Raw genomic sequence first — 10,293 nt, forward strand, 5'->3', positions numbered from 1 at the left:
TGTCTGCATAGCCGGTTTATTGATTTGCATCTAAACGCATGAAAACTTTTTTTATAATAAGCAGATTTTTGATAGTTTTCCGCTTGTTCTGTGCATGTAAACATACTCTCTGTTGATTCAGATTCATGACACCAGCAGTTCAAATCTGATCATTTCACTCTGTAAAAAATAACTGAGACACTTTTACCAAACATCTAATGTGCATACATTTTTATTATGATAGTGAGATCGTTTTTAATATTTTTTATTAAGATATTCTAGCTATTGTAAAAGTGCCATTGTTTTATCTGATTTAATTTTCTTCTCTATGCAGTCTGTATTTCTGCAGTATTGGAGATGAAGATCCGAGCAGAAGTAATCCAAGAGATTCAGGAGTGAACCTGCTCTCTGATCTACTGAATGATCCAAACTGTAAATTAAGGAAACTACTGTAAGTTATTAATTTATTGATTAACTAAATATATCTTAATTTTTTACTAATTTCTAAATATAAGTGACTATCACATAGTTTTTTGCACTTACGCTTCTCTCTTGGATTTATAGGGGCGGTTTCCAGTACAGGTATTAGACTAGTCCTAGACTAAAATAAATGTAAGAGCTGTCCAAACTGAAAAAAAAACTTGCACTGAGATATCTTAAAATACATCAGTGCCCTTTGTTTTGCCTCAAAATGCAAACAAGGAATGTTTTTAGGCAAGGCAAGTTTATTTGTATAGCACATTTCATACATAGAGGTCATTCAAAGTGCTTTACATAGAAATGAGAAAACAATAAAAGAGAAAAAAGTGAGGCATATTTGTTTAAACTAGTTATATTTCCTAATTAAACTAAGGCCTAGTCCTGGCTTAAGCTAACCCCTGTCTGGGAAACCACCCAATAGACTTTGCTTGTTTTATAGATACACAGTAAAACTCCCAGTGTTGAATTAACACTGCTGGGAGTTTATATGTTCCCATTCTACAGAGTGTTTTAAGTGTCACTAAATTAGTGTTAAAGGTAATGAGATGAAGTGATAATGGTGAACACCTGCTGGTCATTCTGTGTCAAATCAACTTAATTTTTTTAATTTCCTATCTCTAATGTTTTTATTTTGATGTTTCTGACATGATGTCTGCTGATATTAACTGTGATATGTGTGTATATTAATGTCTGATCTTTGTCTTTCGTGTTTTACAGTATATAGCCTCAAAATGATCATCTCTGTGCCCTGTTCCCATCAAAGACTTTACCATACACTCAGCAGCATAACAAGCCAACACCAGGCCCATAAGCGGGCCCTCTACTACAGCACGTGATGCCGCAATGTCCACAAGCAGGCTACAAATAATAGGACAAGATAGGATCTTGGAGACACAGCATAAGAGATGAGATGACTGAAACAATCAGAAACACCCTTTTCAGGCACCACAACAAAAACAAAACACTGGTGACGACGCACCATAACATATGAAAAAACACTGCTGGTGACGGCACACTATAACACATTGTTACGCACTGAGATGACTACACACATATACGCCTAGGTCTAAATAAATAAAAAAAGATGCTCACTTACATTATAGGCTATAGCGCTACATTATAACCACATTATAAGTTATAGCAGCATTTTCCGGGCTTCAGTTCTGGATGGCATGGCAGCTCTTAACTTCAGACAAAAACACAGCTCAATCATTACATACACAGACAGATCGATCCATACCATTTAAAATCATTTGTTTACTTTCTGCTGCACTTTTGTGCTTTGCTTCAGGTGTCTGGTGTAGTGTTTCAGTTTTTTAAACATTATCATTTCTTGTTTGTGTTGAGAAACCAAAAGATACAAACTATAGTAAACATACAGAAACTCTGGGCTCTGATTGATTGGGCTCTGTCGCTAGCGGTGATTTCATTGGATAATGTAACCACACAGTTTGCACATTGCCAAGCATTGAAAACCCGTGAGAAAGCCCGGGAACAGCGTATAGTAATGAATACATGGATTAAAGTTCTCCGTCGTAGTGACGGATTTCCGTCGATTGCAGCGAGTCTACGACGGATTTCCGTCAGTTGCAAAATTATTAAAATATCTTTTCATAAAAACGCCGTGTATTCACCTTGTTAAGTGGAATGTGATCAAAGCCTGGAATGGAGCCAAATCACGTTCCTCTCTCCACTGTAAGCGTTCTAATCACTACACACCAGATCCACTCCGGGTTTTCTGGCTGTATCTCACGTTAAACTGAGGTAAAACTTTATTTCTACTAGCATGGACATACTTGTAATGCAGAAAGGACCCGATGTTTTGGACATTGATAAAGATGTATAAGACCAATGGAGATTAACTTGGCTTAGCGAAATGAGGAAGATTGGCAAGCTTTCAGTTTGTGGGCTAAGAAATTCAAACAGAGGTAATTTACGTGTCTTTGCACAGTAAGCCTAGGGTCCTGTATTTTTGGGGTAATTGATTTGTCTCGTACGTGATCGTTTTTTACTGCTACGCTGAGTAACCACTTGCTGATACAACGAGTTTGTTAAACTCATGGGTAAACTTCACGTGGCGCAAAGATGACATCAAAATCCCGTGAGAGCGAACCGAGAACTCATTAGACGAAACTGCTTCCGAAATGCTCTCGCAGTACTTTGATGTCATCCACCTGTCAGTTCTTGCAGTTGCATGTGCGCGTGGTCAGGAAATCTTGACGTTTGTATATCCGCATTTAAAAGCAAGTGATTTTAAATTGAAACAATAACAACAGTCTTAAATGTGCGCGCTGTTTCTGTATGAGGGGAATAAGCAAGTCTCGCATTCGCTTCTCTTTGAGCTTGTGAGTATTTTTGCCGCTTTATTGGCCTTAAATACACATAAGGTTATGCGTCAAAAATCCCCTCTTTGCAAGTACCCTCAAACACGACCATTTAGGATTTAGGAGAAAGTAAACAGCAGAAAAAAGGGTAAGTTACCTTTTTTGCTTATATCTGTCACTAATGTTAATCAAACAATTAATATTTCACTGACTAAATCAATTTATACCTTTACTAAGATACATTATTGTTTATTATCTTTATTTCATCACTGACTGTTTATCCTTAGTGAGCTTGAATTTTGTTCTTGTGTAATATACGCACGTTGCGCAAAATGCGTTGTTTTAAGTGCATAACATTGCGAAAATAGCACCTCAGCCCTGCCTCTATTGTAAAATAATAATTTGTTGATAAAGGGTACAGTTATTTAATGTACAACTGTCACTATGATTACAGGCGTTCTGTGTGAATTGTACACGAGTTTTATTCGAGTTGCTCGTTTAGGGTTTATATTCATACATAACGTTACTGTATTAGAGCTGTGACTGTAAGCTGTTGTGTGAGCAGAACAGATCCTGGATCATTCGTTTATGTGTACTGAATAATATGATATAAACATTTCTGTACCACTTTTAAAAAAGTTGTATTCACATTATTAAATGCATTATATAACATGAACAAACTATGAAAAATATAGAGTATATAAGCATTTATTAATTCATGTTTATGTCATTAAAGTAATTGATGTTAGTTCATGGTGCATTAACTAATGTTAACAGTTCCAACCTTGATTTAAAAAAGTAAATGCCAAAATTAATAAGATTTACAATTAATAAATAATTAAGATTCATTAAAGGTTGTGATATTCATATTTATTTTTATATAGTGAGTTATTTAGCGGTTTCACCTTAATCTGAAATGCCCTGCAAACTACATCTTACAGAATCAATTTTTTTAGTTTGTCACAAGTAGATTAACATGACGGGATAACGTTTTTAACTGTTAGTGCAGGAGTCACAAGTGTTTTGTTTTAGACAGATATTAAAGGTAATGGTTCAATTAAAGGACTGTGTTAAAAGTAAAGCTGTAAATTAACAAACTATTAATAAACCTATCATATGTTGTAATTAAGTGTTAACACTGTTTATTCACAAAAAAACATACTCACACTGCTGCTGTATTTCATAGTGACAGTTGGCAACCCTATAAATGCCACAGTAGACTTCAATATGGCATTAATGGCAAAAAAACATCTCCCCTTAGAATGCTATTGGTGTCGCCTATTTACAAGGAATATGACGTGGCCTGAAAAAAATTTCAGTCAGAAGAATTTTTTTCACTTTAATCCATGTGAATATGTGATAGGGGCCCCTGATTGTCAATCAAAATCTTCCAGTCAGACGGGCCCCTGATTGGTCTGGCCCTGTAAGCACTGCTTACCCTGCCTACTGATAGTTACACCCCTGCATCCACTTGAAAAGCTTTCTGTATGTGTGCTAGAAGGTGCAGGCCTTTAATAAGTAATGGTCATTTGGAAATGTTTTAATAAAATGTGTTATTTCCTTTCATTCTGACCTCTTCTTCTCTATATTCCTATTGTTAAGCCCTGGTGTGTGTGTGTGTGTGTGTGTGTGTGTGTGTGTGTGTGTGTGTGTGTGTGTGTGTGCGTGCGTGCGTGCGTGTGTGTGTGTGTGTGTGTGTGTGTGTGTGTGTGTGTGTGTGTGTGTGTGTGTGTGAAATATAGGTAAAATCGAACATTACCTATATTGCAGTGTATCATGTAGCTGTCCATCAATAAACAGTAAACAATGTGCAAAGTAGTTTAACCAAAAAGTGCATGATTAATAAAGTTATTGGCTTCTAAAGTAGGGAGTCGACTCTGAATCACTGAGTGCGTTTACATGCACAGTCTTATGCCGATTATGCTTAATAAACTGTTAACACGTGGGGTCATGTAAACGCTTAAAACAGTTTTCCTTTATTGGGGAAAGGCCATAAACGGCGTAAGCCTTAACTGGCTTTCTCGCGGGTTTTGTCCATGTGCGCATGTCTCCGCGTATGAAAGATAAATGTCACACGTGGAAGGAAGCACAAAGTACCACATAAAAGTCTCTGCTCGACTAAAGCAGTTGGTTGAGAAACTGTTAAAATAGAAGCTCATGTTACATTTACAGGTTCTGCAGACACGAGAAGAGATACAACAGTACAGCTTAAGACAGATGCCGTTGACTTTTTGAACGACTATTATGTACTATAGGTGGTGACGTCACTGCCTGCGAGAAAACGGATAATTCCTCAAGTCCTATGTAAACGCAGTGTCTGCATAGCTGGCTTATTGATTTGCATGTAAACAGTTTTTTATAATAAGCCGATTTTAGATAGTTATCCGCTTATTCTGTGCATGTAAGCGTGCTCAGTGAAATGAGTCGTCATATGTATTGAATCTCCTGCCTGTCTCTATCTACGTAGATATGAACACTTGCATAATAATCTCTTACCTTAGATCCATACGTGCAGAATGTTTTTATAATTGTGTTTTTTTTAGTTTAGTATATTTTTTATAATTTATATACATAATCATTAGTTATCCATATGATTGTTTATTTGTTTATTCAATATCTTTTTTATCAATTTCATTATTATCATTTTTATCATTATTTTATGTTCATTTATTCATTATATTTCTATGTTTTATATGTGTTATTAATTTCATTGTTCCTCAGTCTCATATTTGTGAAGTCTCATGGGCTGTCCTGTCTGTACAAACAGAGATAGATAAAGAGAATGTTTATGGAAGCCCAAGGTTTGTGGGATGTTACTTTTTATCAGTTTTGGTATAAACACTACATGTTGAATTCAGACTGGCAGACGAAGTTTGAACATTGAGACATATGCACCTGAGATTGATTCAATAAAACCTTGTTCCTATTTTACCATCATATAAACTTCATCTCAAAGTTGGTTTGTGTCCTCTCTAGCTTTAATTGATCAACCTCTTGACTGGCAGAAGACTGTTAAGCACTAATTTTGGTATTAACAACTCCGCTGAGAAATTATAATTTTTGATGGGATTTGGGGCCTCATTTATAAAATGCTGCTGTAAGCTCATACAGGTTGATTGAACTTAAAACATTTATGGAAACTTGCCCTAAAAAAGTTAATTTTGCCTGGTTGAAAAAATTAATTTTAAGTTTAATGTACTTAATGTTTTAATTTCTTCCAATATTCCTGCACTCTTAACCCGGATTAGTTGACATTACTTGAATGAGGAAACCCGTTGCATATAACTTAAGTTTTTATCACTTAATATTTACTTTTGATGTTATAAATGGTATTATAACACGAAATTAATGACTGACTTTAAGTCAATCATTGAATAAACGTGATTCTCCACAGAAACACACAAAACTGTGTTTTTGATATTGTCAGTACTGTGGAGAGAAATACAATAACATTTTTTGAACGGGGTTCATGTACTGAAACAGTGATCACCTGAATGGTGACTTTTAGAAAATTATAATTTACAACAAAACAACATCAATAATATAAGAGCTTGAACCTATATGACATTTTATTAACAAATATTTGAGTAGAGAAAGTTCTTATCAGTTTTTATTCTGTGAAAAAGCAGAAAATAATTAAAATATTCAGGTGCAAATGATTATGGGTATTCCTCACAACATGAACTAATCATTTTAAGTTCATTTTGACTTACTTGACTTGACTTAATCCTCTTCGCCCCTTCGGGAGCATAGGGCCTCTGTGAAGTGTCTCCACCGTTTCCGGTCATGTGTGGTCTTCTTCACCTCCTGCCATTAGGTGTTGGCTCTAGTCAGGTCTTTGATGACCCCTCTCCTCCAGCCGCGGTCTTCCCCTCCTTCTCTTCCCTTGAGGGTTCCACTCCAGAGCGGCTCTCGTAATGGATGCAGGCGGCTTCCTTAAAGTGTGGCCTATCCATCGCCACTTTCTTCTTCTGATGGTGATTTCCACTGGTTCCTGGCCTACTTTCTCCAGTAGGTCTTGGTTACTAATCTTCCTGGGCCACCAGATTCCAAGGATAAAGCGTAGTCTTGAGTTAATGAAAGTTTGGAGTTTCTTGCTATTAAGTTGTGTCAGGCCCCATGTTTCACATCCGTATAGCAGGCTGGATTTCACACTTGATTAAAGTATCCGCAGCTTGGTTTTGAGGGAGATGCTCCTGGCCCTCCAGACTGGTTTTAGCTGGGCAAAGGCAGCCTTTGCTTTTCCTATTCGAGCCTCGACGTCCTTGGTTGCCCCTCCATCATTGCTAATAACCCTCCCCAGGTACGTAAATTCCTTCACTGTCTCCAGCTCTATTCCTCTGCAGCACACAGGTTTGGCCTTCCCAGTTGTTTTGACCCTCATCTCTTTTGTTTTTGTTGTATTTACCCACTTGACTCAAGATGCGCTCTAATTTCTGCATTTTCTCTTTCATCTGGCTGATGCTATGGCTCAGGAGGGCAAGATCGTCTGCAAAATCTAGGTCATCTAACATGTCCCTCAATGTCCACTGTATCCCTGTCCCTGTCCTGTTTAAGTTCATTTTACTTGAATGTTTTAGTTTAATGGATTTGGAAGCTTAAAAGTTAAATTAACTAAACTTTTTAAGCTTTGGCTTCAAAACAGAAAATATTAAAGGTATAGCAGAAGATTTTCCCGAATTATTTAAAAGAACCGCCCCTCGATATTTTTTAAAAAATGCACACGCAACACTCCCGAGAGTGAACGCCTGTTAAACGCGTGCACGAGACAGAGAGAGAGCATGCAGGAGCTCAGTTCTTCTCTTCGCTCTGTTTACAAGTTTCTGTCGGCATGTTTACCGTGTCTGTGCGGTTCGTGACTTGTGCCAGGGCTAGCATCGCTAATCATAACTTACATCAACTTTTACTAGCAGTGATTTTAAATGGATTTCTCCAAATAGCATGACAAAATGTACCTTTCCAGTAGAAACTTCGTGTGGGAAGCCCAACCTGTCCTTTTAGCTCACGCCAGCGTGTGAAATAGTCTCCCATAAACATTCTGGTCTTGTTTCTTTCTTCATAGTCCTTTCTCTTCTTGTCATACAATTCGTAGACACTTTTTCTTTTGCGACCCTCAGACATTTTGAAAAAAAACACAGCGAGAACGCGAGCTTCAATGAATGGTTGAAACCGTAGCACAACACACATACACGTGAAAGTGCGCATGTGCAGCAAGCCAACCTAGAGGCGAGCACGTACGACGGTTATACGTCAACATATAATGAGAATGATTGACATCTGGGATGACCATTAGTCTTGACGATCCACCCGGAAAACGAAAATCTTCCGCTATACCTTTAAGTGATGTTTACTTGATAAACTAAAGAAAATTTCTGGGTTAACAGTGTAGAAACCATCCTACATTTGATCTTACGATCATTTAACAAAAATGCGTTAATGTGATTCATAGAACTAATGTACGCAGAGCAAATCTGCATGCTCCTTTCTTTCAGATGGAAAATCTATAAATCGCAAATGATCAGATCTCTGCCTTTAAACGCTGGCTAATTATTGTCATTGACATATAAAAGAGTACCTGGCAACCTTTAAACCTTTTGGCCCCATTCAGGTGTACCAAAGATGGGGCATTGAAGAGACGACGAGTTCTAAAATCAAATCAGACTGCATGTGGTTTTACCCTCCAGACACCCGAGGCTACATCAGTGGATGTTTGCCAATCTTTTTTTACGGGGTTGAATTTTTATGTGGCGGCTTGTTGGCTTTTGGAAATACTCTTTGAAGTGTCCTTGAGGAGAACAATGTGGGGGGCAAGGAACAAAAGTGTACCTTAACAAATCAGGATACCATACCAAGGTATTACATGTTGTTAATTAGACTAATTACCATTACAGCTGCAATACAACAATTTAATGATTTGTTATTATGTAAATACTAGGGCCGGGACTCGAATAAAAAAATTAATCTAATTAATTAGAGGCTTTGTAATTAATTAATCTAAATGAATCGCATTTTAATCACATATAAATATTTGACCTGAGAACATTAAGAAGTAATTTTTTTAATTTTACATGGATTTTTGGTATACACTCTTAGATAGGATGTGTTAAACAAAGAGCAAATAATATAACAGATATGATTTGATCAGTATAAAACATTTTAAATAAAAATGCATTATTTTTTAAATTTAATTAACATTGATATGTGGGCCCCACGTGGGTCCCATATGGGCAACATGGGTTTCATGTGGCCATGGGCTTAACATGGGCAATATATATGGGTCCCATGTGGGTTTCCCTATGTGGGCCCCATATAGGTTTGCCCATGTGGGATAATAATGTGGGGGCCTCATGGCACCTATGTGGGCAAAAAATGTTATGCTTGAAATACATCTTTATACATTTACAATCTTAAAAGAATAACTTTTGGTTGATTGTCACTTTTATACAAAGAGCAAATAATATAACAGATATGATTTGATCACTATAAAACATTTTAAATAAAAAATGCATTCTTTTTTACATTTAATTAATATTGATATGTGGGCCTCACATGGGTCCCATATGGGCAACATGGGTTTTATGTGGGCTTAACATGGGCAATATATATGAGTCCCATGTGGGTTGACAATGTGGGTCCCATATAGGTATGCCCATGTTGGATGATAATATGGGACCTATGTGGGCAAAATATTTTCATGCTTAAAATACATTTTATATACATTTAGGGGCAGTTTCCCGGACAGGGATTAGACTAGTCCTAGACTTAAACACTTTTAAGAGCTCTCCAAACTGAAAATAACTTTCACTTACAGATCTTAAATTACATCAGGGCCCTTTGTTTTACTTCAAGATGCACACAGGTAATGTTTTTAGTAAGGCATGTTGTTTAAAACTTGTTATATTTCCTAATTAAACTAAGGCCTAGTCCTGGATTAAGCTAATCCTGGTCCGGGAAACCGCCCCATAAACTCTTAAAATTATTACTTTTGGTGGATAGTCACTTTTATAGAAAGAGCAAATAATATCACAGATAGGATCTGATCAGTATAAAACATTTTAAATAAAAATGCATTATTGTTTACATTTAATTGTTATATTTATAATGTTTACCTGCCAATTATTAATTTTAATTTGCACAGTTGAGCATTAGTGAAAATAAAAAATGTCAGAAAGTTCATCAATTTGTTAGTGTGTTAAATAAAGAAATCTTTCAAACATTCTGAAAGGAGTCTGATTAGTGGAGTCAGGTGTTTCATAGAAACTCGCGCTCTCAGGCAAGAGTGCAGAATAGCTGAGCGAAAATGGAAACGAGATAAGCTTCAAGTCTCTTTTGGCATCCTAAAAGAATGTTTGACAACTTATCAGAAAGCTGTTAAGGATGCAAAAGCCAACTATTTTTCTACACTGATCTCTGAAAATGCTAATAGACCGAAAGTTTTGTTTAAGACAATTAATTCGGTTTTAAATCCAACAGAAAACATTGTTCTGGAAGCTTCTGAAGAGAACTGTCA

Source organism: Misgurnus anguillicaudatus, chromosome 2 (assembly GCF_027580225.2).
Source record: "Misgurnus anguillicaudatus chromosome 2, ASM2758022v2, whole genome shotgun sequence".
Lineage (NCBI taxonomy): Eukaryota > Metazoa > Chordata > Actinopteri > Cypriniformes > Cobitidae > Misgurnus > Misgurnus anguillicaudatus.